The sequence below is a fragment of the Puma concolor genome, chromosome B1, assembly GCF_028749965.1.
Source record: "Puma concolor isolate L17-30 chromosome B1, mPumCon1.1.hap2, whole genome shotgun sequence".
In the NCBI taxonomy this organism is placed as follows: domain Eukaryota; kingdom Metazoa; phylum Chordata; class Mammalia; order Carnivora; family Felidae; genus Puma; species Puma concolor.
In genome coordinates this window covers 185,089,375-185,105,500 of record NC_141670.1, presented here as the reverse complement: position 1 = coordinate 185,105,500, position 16,126 = coordinate 185,089,375, and the positions used below count along the sequence as shown (strand labels likewise).

Genomic DNA, 16,126 nt, shown 5'->3' with positions numbered 1-16,126 from the left:
TGTGGGGTCAGTCTGGTAGCTTTACAGAGAACCATGTGTCGGCAACCAGGAACATTAACATTAGCTGGCTAATGAGTCATGATAATGGCCTGTTTCAATGTGTTTGCGTGGGGGCAGTAGAAATGGTGAAATTCTAAATATATTACAAACATGGAGACAGCAGATTATCCTGATTGGCAGGATGTGAGAAAAAAGCAGAGATGATTTCATGATTTTTGTTTGTTTTTTTTTTCTCCCTGAGTGACTGACAAGATAGAGTTCCCATGAACAACATGGGAAAGTCTGTGTAACAATAGCAAGTTTGCAGAGAAAGATCGATATACCAATTTTGTGCACATTAATTTTGAGTAGACAGAATGAGATAAGTAATGGGGATGAGAAAGATATCATATAGACAATTGGATATGCAGGTCTGAAATTTCAAGGGACATCCAAACTGAAGGTATAAAGTTTTTGTATATATTTTGTATCAAAGTCATATTGGATAAAAATATCAAGTCAGTGAGAATAAACTTCCAAGTGAAGAGAAATAACCTGAGGAAGTCCAAGGGCAGAGCACATTTGAGAGTGAGGAGAAAAAGAAAAACCATCAAAGGATAATGAGAAGAAAGAATTCGATTACACTCACAATCATGGGTTACTTTTAAATTGCCAAGCATTTTAATATGATTTAATTTAATCATTGAAAATGTTATAGAAGAAAGAATATTATATCCCTGATACAGATGAATAAAATAATTTGGGGGGATCATCTTCCTCAAGATCACCTATTTTAAGTAGTGGAGACTGTATTTGAACTCTGATGTGGAGTAAATTTCATTTCCCACTACTCACCTAAGTGATGATTCCTTCAGCATTTGCGTCTTTGGGTTCACTGGATGAAAATACCAACCTTGCACAGTGGCTTAAATATTGCTTCACGAATTTGCCTATCATCCTTGCTCAGGAGGCCATGCTAACCTTCTCTGTATCATTCCAATTTTGCTACACGTGCTGCCGCAGTGAGCACAAATACAGCTAGAACAATCTTCTGAGGTGACACACAAAACCAATAATTTTGGGAAGATTCTGAGGTGGGTGAGGAGGATGGGAGAATTTGAAACAATGGAAAGGAGATGGCAGGAAATACAGAAAGCTTGGGGCTCTGTAAAAGTAGGCTGGAATATATTGTTCAGTGAAATTTCTGGTTGTCAATTCAGGATGAAGCACTAAATTTCTGATGCAAAGATTACAAACATGATGTCTTTGTTAGAAGTGAGATGAATAGGAAAAAAACTATAAAGAACACAATAGCAGTTTTAAGAAAAGCTCAAGAAATAAGTAAATACCTACCAGCTACATACTAGAGTTCATAATGGTTTAAAGATACAGATCTAATCCTGTGATATGGACACATCTCTTGTTTTTATGTTTCTTATGAATCCTCAAGTTCATAGCTCTCTCCATGATGGAATTTCGAATCTCCATTTTATTCATTTTGTAGCTTCCTCATTCCTGTGAGCATATTATGTCAATTTTTATCAGTGTTTGGAATATAGATGCCTAATATCACAATAGATATATCAGTGAAGTAAGAAGAAAAAAAAGAAAAAAAAATTTTTCACTTAACTTTTTAATATTCATTGCTTAGGATCTCTTCTTGTCAGAATAACTTTGAATGCTAATTTGTATTATAGATATAATTTGTTGAATAGAATTATTACGTCTTGTAAATAAACATGTGTCCAGAATTTAGACCGAAATAGACCCTGTATGAAAAAGATGAGTTGGCAAAGTTATAAAATATCTCATCTCTATTTGATATCTATCTATGATATTTCTGAATTTTATAATACCAACTTTCAGACATGCACATGGCACAATGATGTCTCATAAAGCTCATTTTATCAATATTTATGAGTACATTCTAAGCGTCATAAAACTTGCTAAAAGTTCACAAGAAGACAACAAAAATATTTCAGGACAAATGTAAAATTACAAGGGCAAGCTATGCTATGGAAAATTCCAGGGCTGGTGAGAGGTAAGTATGATTCTGGAGTTCTTAAAATCCTAGTAAAAGTATCTGTGGGTCATGAAGGACCCACAACATAGCCAGTCTTATGGCATTGGAAGCACCGTGAGGAAAATGCAAATTTTCTTGACAGTAGTCTCCATCTGACATTGTATTATTTTAATTGGGTCCTCTTTGTGTTGGTAAAAAAAAAGCCTAAGGAGGTCATCTGACCTCCAAGATCAAGAAGTGGATTCTGGAATACGATGGATGATTGCCTTTGCTTTCCATTACTATGTTTTGTTTTAAACCAGTAGTCCTTAAGAGTAGTTCATGAACACCTGGGGGTCCCTAGGACAGTTCCTTGTTGTTTGAAGATAATTTTTTTCCATAAAATTATGAGAACATTTTAAATTACATTGACACTTGCACTGATGATGAAAAAGCAGTGGTGATGTATTTTACTTGCTGTTACTTGAAAAAAAAATGTCTGAAAAACTATGGTTACTCAAACTTGGGATTTTGGTACACATGTTCTCCAAAGAAATGAAGAGAGCGTCTCAGCTAGCAGCAGTTGTTGATATAAATTGAGCTGTCATGTGAAAACTAGAACCTTGGAAAACTTTTATCAACCACTGTGAGCTTGACAGCTTTTCAGTTCATGTACTAGTTTGCTATTGCTGTGTAACAAATTATCACAAACTTAGTGGCTTGAAATAATAATCATTTATTAGTTCACAGGTCCACCGGGCAGGAAGTTGGTATGACATACCTGAGAGCTCAGAGTACATAGGCTGAAATCAAAGTGTCAGCCAGACTACATTCCTCTTTGGATCTCAAAGTCCTTTTCCCAGGTCACAAGCCTTTTGGCATAAGTAAGTGGTTGTAGAACTGAGCTCCCCACTTTCCCATTGCCCGTGGGCCACTGTCAATTCCTAGAAGTTACTCTCAAGTTCTTGCCATTTTACTCTCCCTTCCCATCTTCAGAGCCAATGATGGAGAATCTCCCTCTTATCAAATACCCTTTATTGATTGACCTCATGAGGTCAGTCTCATTTATCATATTCATGGGTGCAGCTCATCCTCGAGGAGGAGGAAAGCCGGGTGCATACTGATGGTTGGGAATCTACCAACTCCCAGGCTCAGCACCGCATCATCCCTGAGCATAGCGTGAATTTATATCTTTGGATCTAGATCATAATTTTTCAACCTTCTAAATATAAACAATCTCATTGGACCTCTTCTCAGACAATTGGGTTATTCTCTAATCTTTTTGAAAAGCATTGCACTGTGCCTCTAGGAAGCTCATTTCCACCCTTATTTTGAGCTAATCTACATGCAGATGAAGCTAAAGGCCCAAAATATGAAATACCCAATCTTACTCTCCTTATGAGTGTTCTTTTTAGCGACTTCAAGATAATTTTCAGATATCTACATTTCCATGAAACATAAAAGGCTAACCATACATAAGTGCTCTTGCTATTAGTATTTCTGAACATAAAATTCTAACACCTCCTCCTTCTTAAGAATCTTGCAATATGGTAGAAAACAGAATGGTAAATAATCCTATTTCTAAATTATCCCTGCTCTTACTCTCATACTGGTGCTCCGAGTTTCTATATGATATGGAAATGATCTGTCCACGCACTGGTAATACCATTCATCAAGTGCTCACACTTCACTAGGTGCTCAATAATGATAATCCAATATATATATGAAGGCAGCCACATATGCAAGAATGTAAATGATCTTTAGAAGCTGAAATATATGAACCATATATATATGAAATATATATATGAAATATATATATATTTCACCTATTTGTTCAACATTATATCTTAGTGCTAAATATGTCAATGTTACTATGGTGCTAGTATTATTCTAATTGTCCAGACATGGAAACTGAGGACAGAGGAGTTGTATATCGTGTCTAACATTCCGTGGTCTGTCTCACGGACAGTAAGGGGCAAGCCAGGTCGTCTAATTCCTGAGACCGAATTCTGACTCTTTCCATCTTGCCACCCCTCCTAAATCTCATAATATAATTCAAAGATGTAAACCACCATATGGTAAACACTATACGCAACTGTTTTTTTTTCATAATATCAGAGATCCAATAGAAGACATAAGGAATCTCTTAATAACAATTCTCAGGAATAGGAAGAAGAATGGCAGGAGAAATGTATTAAATATCACCGTGGTATTTTTGTGAATTTAGTTGGACACTTTTATATGTAATTTCTGCTATAGCTAATATTCATACCTGTATTGTCTATTAATCTCCTTGAATGTAATAGAAGACCAAAGGTCCAGATTTTTATTTTTTTCTCTCTATATCCTAGAAGTGAATCAGAAACTCTTCCCAGATATTCAAAGATATGTCATTGCTCATATAAAAGAAAATCATTCCTTTTTATATAATGCTAAGCAGTATTTCGCAATATCAATGTGTTTCCTTAAGTAAATCTCCATAGTTGCAGAATTAAGATACCAGATGCTAACAGGGAATGAAATGACCTCTCAAACATTCCCCCACCCTCAGCATTGGAAAGTAATAATTTGGCTTTGATAATTACAACATGATGAAAAATGACATTTAGAAGAGACTCTGAAAACTAAGTGGTTCAGCATGACTCAAAAGACTGAGACAATAAGACCAAAGAGTTTAGATTAGTTGTTCAAAATCACACAGCTAATTAACCACAAAATATGAATTAGAACACAGATCTCCTGATGAAAAGCCTGTCTTCATCAGGATTATGCGATATCCAACAAAGCCAGGATGTATTAACATAATCACATTTCATGACCATTCCCCATTATGTGAGCACCTGAAAATAAGAACTAGATTTTTAAATGTATTTTTTTTTCTTCCCTAACTTTCTTAAAATCAAGAGTTGAAGTGAAAGAAAATTATGTTCTATAAAGCATTTGTTGACTTGAATAACAATCATAAAGCCGTGAAAACAGAAACTTCTCTTAAACTTAATTATAGATACACTAGTAGTTCTTTGCAGTCTGTTCTTCATTTGCATGAATTATCTTTTCAAATTTAAATGTATTAAAAGAAGAAAAAGTGATTGTTAAACAAATCTACATACATTAGGCAGAGCTTTTTTCCCCCTAGGCTTTGAAAAATGCCCTACTCCTATTGGGGTTTGAAGACATAACAATATTAATTCACTAAGATTTATATAGCTTTGTGATTATGAACAGGGAAAAATGTGACAAAAGTCAGTTTGCAAAACAAAATCTTTAAAGTAAGCAAAAATTTCACATCCGTCAAAAACATTCAAGCTTGATGCTTTGAAACTCCAATTGCTAAGCCTTGGGCATAAAACAAGAAAACGATGAGGTTGACTGAATAAAACACACATTCGCCAATAGTCGGCAGGTTTTGAAAAGGTTAAGATATGAATGTTAGGCTTTATATACATATAAATATGTATTAACCCTTGTCTGTAGGTATTTACAATTATTTAGAGCTACCATTCTTCAGGAAAACGGAAAATATAAAAAAAAATTCACAGATTGAAAACGCCGTAAAAGAAACACTAAATGCAATATTTGGGACAAAATATTTATTCTTGTGATGGCCTTGAAGTATCTAGAAAATGTTTTCAAAACTACACTTCTTGACACTGAGTATTTAAGGAGAATTTGAAATGTAACTTTTGCTTTTACATTAAATGTGGAAGAGCGTTTCCTTTTTCTTAATCAAATGCAGTTTTACACCTACCAAGCAATGTTCAGAAAAAGCAGGGCTGTCACCAGAAAGCCAATTAAAGAGGGAGGCTGAAACTCTACTTGTAAAGAGAACTTGATGGGACAGATGCGGGATCTCGCAGCTAGGGATTTAGAGTTGGACCTTGAATGAAAGAGATCATTAGAGTTCTTATCAATGCAGTGTCACTTTGGAAGATGTCAGTTAGGACTGGCATTCTGGAGGGCTCTGTATTTATGTATGCCACTTATTAAACTAACAAATATATATATATATATATATATATATATATATATATATATATTATCAACCAGACTTACTGTGGTGATTGTTTTGCAATATATAAACAGCAAAGCATTATGTTGAACAACTGAAACTATATAATTTACATATAAATTATACCTCAATAAGAAAAAAATAAAGTCGTAAAGACAATTTATCAAGACAGCTGTAGTAAAGCAGTATTTCAATTGCTGTCCTTCCAAAGGCAAATATTTGTTTTTTAGACCAAATCAAGAATTCTGTGAAAGGTGTTTTATTATGTAAGATCCTCAATATGCATTGACTCTGCCACTCCTCCTTATATTCCAAGTCATTACTTCCTAATTCTACCCACTTTACCCTTACTATATACCCCTATTCCACTATTATTTATTTTGGACATGAGGGTGCAGTGATGGCTTTATGATTTCATAATTATTTTAACAACTGGCACAATTTCTCTCAATTAAGAATTGTCTTTATTTGGGGAAAAAAGGACCTTGATAGGCTATTAATTTGGGACATAGGACGTCAATGGACATAGGACATAATTTGGGACATAGGAAGTCAATGTGCGCTGGCTTGGGGCCAGTTGAAAAAGAAATGTTTGTGGTTGTTCTGCACACAACAGAAAATGTGTTTTACCCAAAGAATGAAGGTTTTCTGGGTAGAAGAGGGAACCAGCAAGACTGAGGGAAACTGAAACAAAGTAATAATAAGGCCAGTGAAATTGTCACTCTCCTTCCCACTCAATGCACTGAATAAAAAGCCAACGGACATTTTTAAGAGTCATAATGACTCCAGTTCACGTTCAAAATATTTGCAGAAACCAAATCAACCACCTTCCTGTGCTACTTCAGGTTTTCTTTAAATCCTGCCATATGTTCCTATGTAGTGTAGGCATTAATGTTTTGTGGAAAATGAAGTAAGTGCTGAATTTCACATCTGGGTGTATTCTATGTAACGGGCAGAACATACTCATATCAAGGAGCCAGAGAAAACCTTGAGAATGTAAGTGCACTGGGACATTGTAGAAATGTTATGAGAATGCTAAATTTTTATAGTCCGTGGAATTCCACTGAGATTTTTGTAAATGTGAGAATTATACCTAAATATGACTTTAAAACTCCATATTTTCCTTCTCTGCATGCAGCTTAAAATGTGATACTGAGAAAATAATGCAAAAGTAAAAATATGAACCAACTGCTTAAAAGTTCTCATTTGGTCTGTGGTCAATTCATCTCATTTATGTTTCCAGATATTAAACTCCATATATATATATATATATATATATATATATATATATATATAATCTTAAAGACTAACACATTTGCATGAATGCTCTCTATTCTGAAAAGTTCTAATTTACTTTTCAGCTCCAAAATAACTTACTGTGTCTCACAACATTCATTTAAATGATCAGTGGGTGAGTTATTATTTGAGAAATGCAAATTATCCATTTACTCATTCAGCAAATATTTACTGACTGCCTACTACAGGCCAGATATTGCTGTAACAGTTAAGTTTACAAAAATGAAGGAAACATATTCTTCATGTTGTATGTGCTCAATAACTAGTAGAATGACAGGTAAACAAATTTAGTTTTTTTATTTTTAAGCAAATTAAAACGAGTTTCATAGCAATATGAGTAGTAGAATCTGATTTGTTAAAATTTGTAAAAATATGTAGATATGTAGGAAAACGCTGCACAGATACAGAAACACTGTATGTGACGGGAATAGGGGCAGGAAGGGAGAGAAGGAAAACTATTACTTTTTAAATTTTACACTGTATATCTTCCTGTACTGTTTCGATGTATTTTGATGTATGTTAATGTGCACTGATGCATATATCTGTTATTTTTAACATAATATAAATATCATCTAAAATACAACATATAATATAAACAATTTTATATAATATACAGTTATAATAAACACATATATAAAGGCTAGGAGGGAGAACCATAAGCAAATATCTCGCAAGTACTTCTTATAAATCAATTAAAGTCTGTATTACGGACATTTTCTTAGTTTTTCCTGAAGGTCTTTCTCTGTTCCAGAATAGCATTCAGGATATCAAATTGCGCTTAATCTTTATGTCTTCCTAGGCTCCTCTTGGCCATGACATTGCCTTGGGCCTCACTTTGCTTTTCGTGACTTTGACAGTTTCGAGGATGACTGGTCAGATATTCTGCAATGTTCCTCAACTAGCATTTGTTTGATATTATTCTCATGATAAGAACCAGTTTATGAATTTTGGGGGGAAAGCCACAGAGGTAAAGTGCCATTTTGACCACAACATGTCAAAGGTACATACGCTGGATGTGGCCTCACTGTTGACAGTAAGCATCTTGCTGAGATGATCTTGTCACGTTTCTTTATGATACAATTACTCTTTTTTGCCCCCTTCTTCAGTGTGGTCTTTGGAAGGAAGCTGCCATGCACAGCCCACGCTTGAAAGCCTGGGCTCTTCCTGGAGGTAATGCCTGGCAAGATGTGTACGTGTGCGAGGTAGAGGGTGAGGGGAACTACATATGTGAGTGGCAAGAGGACAAAGGCTCCCAAGAATATCTTGTCACTGTAAGTCACATGAAGCCTCCAGCAATTGGTCAAATTTCCACTTCTGTGTTTCCACTAGTTATGGCTCTGACAGTTTCTTTTCCATGTGAGCAGATCTCAGCCATGACTCTCTGGAGCCCTCTAGCTTTCTAGATTTCAGGTGGCAATCTTCCCTGCAATATCCATTTATCGATACATCTGAGAAAAGTCATTGAGTTTGGGTTTGTCCAGCTTTCTCTTGTAAAGATGGTATACTGATTTGCTAGGGCTGCCATGACACTGTATTGGAGAGTGGGTGCCTTAAATGAATGAAATTTGTTTTCTCCCGGCTCTGGAGGTTAGCCGTCTGAATTCATTGCGTCAGAAGGGATGGTTTCTTCTGCGACCTCCCTTCTTAGGTTCTAGATGACCATCTTCTGTCTTCTACCAGAGCCTTCACGTGGTCTTCCTTCTGCATTATCTGTTATTTCCTCTTCTTACAAGGATGCCAGCCCGTAATATCGGATTAGGGCCGACCCTAGTGATCTCATTTTAACTTAGTTACCTTTTTCCTAAATATAGGGAGTAAGGATTTCAACATATGCACTTTGAAGGGACAGGGAGGTGCCAGTAAGCAAACTTTTAATATCAGTGTTCTATGCACTGTGCTCGGGTGTGCTAAATCTTATTAGCAAAAGGCCCATAGTGAATTGTCACTGAAGATCTATATTAGCCAGGGTTCTACAGAGAAAGAACCGATAGGAGATATATATTTATACTATACCTACATCTATCTACTCTACCTAGATTTCTAAGGAGATTTATTATAAGGATTTGACTCATTTGATTATGGAGGCTGGGAAGTCCCACCGTGTGTCCACTGCAACCTGGAGAAGCTCAAGAAAACCTATGGAATAGCTTGAAGGTCTGCAAGCCAGAGAACCAATGGTCTTAACTCCAGTCTGGGTTTCAGAACCAAGAGTGCTGAGGGTACCAGAATCAGAACCAAATAATTCGTTGTTATTATTACCTAAGCCAAAGAGGATAATCCCTTAAACAAGAGAGGAATAAGATTTTATACTGTCGGGAACTCACCTGAGTGAGGAGAGACAGGGAGCTGCCAGGTGTCAGAGTGGTCAATTAACGCAACAAGCCATAAAGTATTAAGTCTTTAGTCACTTTGACGGCATCAGCAAGAGTCATTAAAAAAATGGAAAGAAAAGCCAACTCTATTTTCTCCCATTGAATGGTACACTGGTTAAGAGTCATGTGGATCAGCATAGACATGGGGATTGTCTTACTTTTGAAGGAACCATGAACAAAAGGCTACACTCGTTTTATGAACTACGGGGAATTGGCAAAGTAAAGAAGTACAAGTGGAAAAATAGTGGGCACTGAGTAAGAGTGGGGCTAAGTTTAAGGTTTCTCCCTCATCCACCATAAGGGGGCCTCAGGGAGGTCCAAGAAGACCAATGCCCATGGCTTCAAATGAAAAGATCTAGGAATGAAGGCACCTGGACTAAAAATGCAAATATCTAAAAGAGTAAGGCAGTCCATGAGGGCCTATTTCTATGACTACAACTCACCTCAGAGACTGTGATCCACTGGGTGTGGACCAAGCCGGATATGAGAAGGACAATTTCCCCACCATGGCCTCCCAAGCCTTTACAATTGCCTATGATCAAGCCGGAAAAAATCACATGTAGGTTTTTAACCAGGAATGAGACTTCTCATATACCAAATTATCTCCAAAGGAATTGAATCTTCAGAATAAAAGCAATTATAATCTGCAATATTATGAAGGTTAAAAATAAGAAAGAACATATTTAAAAATAGTTTGTACATTGTTTGAAAGTTTTGGCTATAATGCATAGGATTCCCTAATTAAGTGCATGCAAATATGCTTTCAAATACAACAAATTTACTAAGATTTTCAGAATAGTTAAAATCGATGAATGCACAGCCGACTTTCATTTTAAATTGTGAAAGGAAATGTGGAAATAAAATTTGGTAAATTTCAGAATCATTGAAGAAATAAAGTGAACTCAGGAGGAATCTTTCTATTGCATTACAATGAGTAAACAAGTGAATGATCTATACTTTAAAGAGCAGTAGTTCTCAATCTTTACCTTAAAAAAAGCTTACAAAAATGCTTATTATGGTAGCAATTCCAGACTTTCTCATCAGTATAACACAGATAAAGCCTAAAAGTCTAAATTTCTAACAAACTCGTTGAGATAATTCTTATTTACATAGCCTTTAGACTTTGGGAGACATTTCTATATAATTAATTTAAATGGAACAATTTTATTATTCCGAAATGAAGGGAAATAGTTTGATAAGGTGGGAAATAGTTTGATAAAAGTCTAGAAGCTTTTAGTAGTGTCTTATCTGAGGTCTGCCAATGAGTCTTGCTAAAAATCACCTAAGTAATCTCCTGAGTTTATAGCTTCTTCATTGTTAGAATATGTTCATTTAATTGCACAATTTCAGTGTTCCCCCTAAGTTCTAAAATTCTATGTGGATAACTAAATTATGATATTATTATGGAAACGTCCTTTGACTACTTTTAGAACCACTCAAATTCTCACAAATAGTGATTTTTTTTTTTTTTTCAAATTTTGAATTGGCACCATTTTATTTAAACTATTTCTTGGATTTGAGAGGCATTCGCAACCTATGTACACAAAGGATACATTCCTGGAAATGAAAGTTCTCAATAGTCTATGGACTTCCTTTATTCATGACAGGGTGACCTTTGTGCTTATTTTTCTAGCTAAAAAGAATGACAGACTTTTCATGAAAGAACTTGACAAGGAGAGATTTATTAATTGATAATAACATTTGGAGTGAGGATTATCTCAGATTTCAATTTTATTTTCACTTATTTCTAGCAAGTGAATTATAAGCAATTATTTTCTTACATATAGTGAATCCTGAAGTTCCACATGAAAAAAATGAGCATTTGGTACAATAACATTTTATTTTAATTTTATCCAGTTGACTCTATTCCTTTCAGAAACAATATAGAGATGTGGTCAGGTACAAAGTGTTCACATGTCAAACTGCCCTATTAAGGTCCAAACTATAACTTTCCTGCTGAAAAATATTGGACAAGTGCTTAATCATCTGTAGATATAACTCAGTTTTTCAGAATCTACAAAATGAGGATGTTAATAATAGTGGCTATCATTTGCTTTTCTGTAAGTTGATCAGAGTGCTTCCCATTGAGAGCTTACTTCAGCTTATAGAACATACACTAATACATATTTTGAGTCAATCTTGATCGAATTCATACATCAACAAGCAAGCATGGCGAACATCACACTCAAGTACACTAATTTTCCGAACCAGTACGCTCAAACACACAGATAAGTGGCCAGTCTTATGCCAAGTCATTCAAGTGTATTAGGACACAGGAAGCCAAATTTATCCCATTTCTAAATATTCACCACTGTAGACCAAGTCGTGTCATATTCAATAAAAGTAAAGCATTGCAAGGAACCTACCATTCCTATAAGAAACATCCTTGGTATTAAGGGTCAATATTTCTCAATCTTCATTATAACCTTCTGTCTATGGAAAATCTGCCTGAGGCAGCTCAAACATTTCACACCCAAAGTTTTCTTTCTGCACTGAAACCGCAATGTATGTATGTATGACAAAATTGTGATCATAACAGCACAGCACCGTAACCTAATGTTTTATAGAATCTCAATAGACAAAGGAAAGGATTTGTAAGGATTTGTCAAAACAAATTTCTACGTAGGTAACCCGCAGTCCCCTAATACGAACTTCCCAAATCTCTGACTGTGAATGTGATGATATATCACCTTTGTGATTATGTAACTTTACGTGGCAGATGTAATTAAGGTTATGAGTTGACTCTGAGTTTTAATCAAAAGAGAGAGCATTAGGGTACCGCTCATCATGTGAGCTATTTAGAAGAATTTTCCTTGGCTGATGGCCAAAGGGAAACTCACAGAGATTCAAAGCAGGAGAAAGACTTGAATCATCATTACTGATTTGAAGATGGAGAAGGCCGGGGCGCCTGGGTGGCTCAGTCGGTGAAGCGACGGACCTCAGCTGAGGTCGCGATCCCAAGGTTCATGAGTTCGAGCCCCACATCAGGCTCTGCGCTGACAGCTCTGAGCCTGGAGCCTGCTTCGGATTCTGTCTCCTTCTCTCTCTGCCCCCTCCCCCACTCGTGCTCTGTCTCTGTCTCTCAAAAATAAAGAAATGTAAAAAAACCAAATTTTGTTTGAAGATAGAGGAGGCAGCCACGTATGCAAGAATGTAAATGACCTCTAGAAGCTGAAGATAGCCCCCGGATGATAACCATCAAAGAAACAGAGACAGACATTAGAACACAGCTTTAAGAACTGGATTCTGTCCACACTTGACATGAGATTGGAAGCAGATTCTTCCTCCAGATCCTCCAGATAAAAGCCCACCCAGCAGACACCTTAATTTTGCCTTGTAAGATTCAAAAGCAAATAACTCAATCAAGCCTGCCCAGAGTTCTTACCTGCAGACCCATGAGCCAATAAACAGGTATGTTTTAAGTTGTTAATGTATGATCATTTGTTACATAGCAATAGAAATCTGATATGGAACCCTTGGCATTCAGGCATGCGGAGGAGGTCATCAACAGAATGTGACTATCTCGTGATGCACAAGCTGGACCTAGGCAATCAGAAGCTCCTTATCCTCTCCCCTGTCCTGGGAATGTACCTCTGACGTACTATTCCCAGAGCCATAGCCATTTCAAGGAGGCAGCTTTGAGAGATTAATTAATGTGTTGTCAGGAACATCTGCACGGTGTATGTACCTAAACCCCGTTTACAAACTTTTAAGATGCTGGTGGGTGAATGTGGAGATGTACTCATCTTGTGGATCACCCAAGATAAACCTCATATGTAAGTTCCCTCGCTTATTAAAAGTGTTACCTACCAATATGGCGTGGTCTTTCTTCCATCTCTCCTTAACCTCTGTGTATAAGAGCTAGTTTCCAGTTTCACCTGGGTAACTCCCAATGTTGAGAACCAACAAGACTTTCTACGTGTTTTTCCTGACCCACTTAATGCAGAAGTGGAGCTGTGAACATTAGATGGCACCTGTACTACTGGTATATTGAGTTCTACTTCATGATGCCCACACCTATTGGCCTGAGACTTCGTTTATACAGTCAAAGTTCTGACAACATTCTTGGATACCTGGCAAGAATATCTGAAGAGTCCCTCTTTTTGTGGTAAGCACATACACAATTGCTCAGATATTCTTCTGGTCAAATAAACAACTCATCTATTTTTGTTTTGTTTTGTTTAATTTCAGTGAACTTGGGGAAGGTGGTTAACCTTTTTGATACACTTTTCATTTTTATAAAATGTAGCTAGTAATATCTATGTCATAATATTTTTAGAGAACACATTGAAGTATGACATGTGTAAGGCAAATAGAGCAAAACTCTAAAATGTGGAAACTAGCAGATGGATATTAGGCTATTCACTGCACAATTAGTTCACCTCTTCTGTGTGTCAGAAAATGTTCATCATTGAATTGTTTAAAATAAAGCTATTGCAAAGTTTGAGCAAGAGATGATAGGTGTGTGGGCCTAGATGGCATTGAAGAGTTAAAAATATTTGCAGATGGCATGATTTTATAGATAGAAAATCCTGAAAATACACTTAAAAATCCTGTTAGAACTAATAAACAAATTTAGTAAAGTTGAAAGATATAAAATCAATACAGAAAAATCTGTTGCATTTCTATACACTAATATGAACTATCAGAAAGAGAAATAAAGAAAACAATCCCATCTATAATTGCATCTAAAATAATAAAATACCTAGAAATAAATTTAACCAAGGAGGTTAAACCTGTATATTGAAATGTACAAAATATTAATGAAAGAAATGAAGAAGACACAAAGAAATGGAGAGATATTATGTGCTCATGGATCAAAAGAGTCAATACTATTAAAAGGTCGTTCCCAAAGCAATCTACAGATTCAGTGTAGTCCCTATAAAAATTCCAATGGCATATTTCCAAGAAATAGAATAATCTTAATATTTGAATGACACAAACAAACAAAAAATAAACAAATAAAAACCAATGAACCAAAGGAATCTGGAGAAAGAATAAAGCTGGAGGTATCATGCTCCCTGATTTCAAACTATATTACAAAACTATAGTAGTTAAAACAGTATGATATTGACATAAAACATACAGATCAGTGGAACAATTGAAAGCCCAGAAGTAAATCCATGCATATATGGTTAATTAATTTACAACAAAGAAACCAAAAATACGCAATGGAGAAAGGATAGTCTTTTCAATAAATGATATTGGAAAAACTGGTCAGACACATGCAAAAGAATGAAACTTGACCATATTCAAAACCTACACCATACACAAAAATTAACTTAAAATGGACTAAAGACTTGAATGAAAAACCTGAATCCAAGGGCCCAATATTCTAAATATATGAAGAGCTCATACAACTCAAAATAATTAAACAAAATCAGGTTAAAAAATGGACAAATCTGAATAGAGATGTTTTCAAACACCTAGAGATGGCCAATAGATACAGGAAGTGATACTCAATATCATTAATAATAAAGGAAAGGCAAATTAAAATCACATTGAGATATTGCCTCACACCTGTTAAAATGGCTATTATCAAAAAAGTAAGAAACATTAAATACTGGCAAGGATGTGGAGAAAAGGGAACGCTTTGTTCACTTTTGGTGAAAATGTGAATTGTTGCAGCCACTCTGAAAAATACAATGGAATTTCCCCCCAAAATTATAAATAGAACTAACATATAACCTAGCAATTTCACTTTTGGTTATTTATCCTAAGAAAACAAAAACATTTATTCAAACAGATATATGCCTCCCTATGTTCATTACAGCATTATTTACAATAGCTAAGATATGGAAAAAATCCAGAGTATCCATTGATGGATGAATAGATAAAGAAATTGTGGTATATGCATACAATAGGATATTATTGAGTCATAAAAATGAATGAAATCTTGCCATTTATGACAGCATGGATGGACCTTGATAGCACTATGTTTAGAGAAATAAGCCAGAGAGAAAGACAAATACTGAAATACTGTATGATTTCTCTTATATGTGGAATTAAAAAAAATCTGAGTAAAGACAAGAGATGATAAGTGCTTGGGCCCTGGTGGCATTCATTGGTAGAGATGGAGAGTTTGGGCTGAACTAAAAGATGCTGAGAAAATAAATTTGCCTGGATTTAGTTATAATTCATGTACTGGAATCAGGCAGGTGGCAAGGTTTGTTCATAGGTTCTGGGCTTGTACAATTGGTATTTTGAAAGTACTATTAACACGTCTTTTGCATGGGAGAATGACTTGGCTGGGGTGCGTTATGGTTTTGGTTGCAGAAATGTTAAATCTGAGGTATTTTAGAATCTAAGAGTTAAATTCATCAAATCGAAAATCCACCATTATTATAATGTTCACTTAAATATTCAGATCTCTACTGGCTCCGATAGACAAGAAACCATACATAACCAAATATTGGTAAACCATGTAATTGATCACAAAAAAAAATATGAGTTGTTTTATAGTATTTT

At 35.5% G+C, this 16,126-nt stretch overlaps 1 non-coding gene across 1 annotated transcript; it reads right to left on the bottom strand.

The window, feature by feature from the left end:
* Positions 1-905: 905 nt before the first annotated feature.
* Positions 906-1,009, bottom strand: LOC112859149 (U6 spliceosomal RNA). Its single transcript, XR_003223465.1, has one exon. It is a non-coding gene; the product is annotated as a U6 spliceosomal RNA (small nuclear RNA).
* Between the last annotated feature and the right edge of the window lie 15,117 nt (positions 1,010-16,126).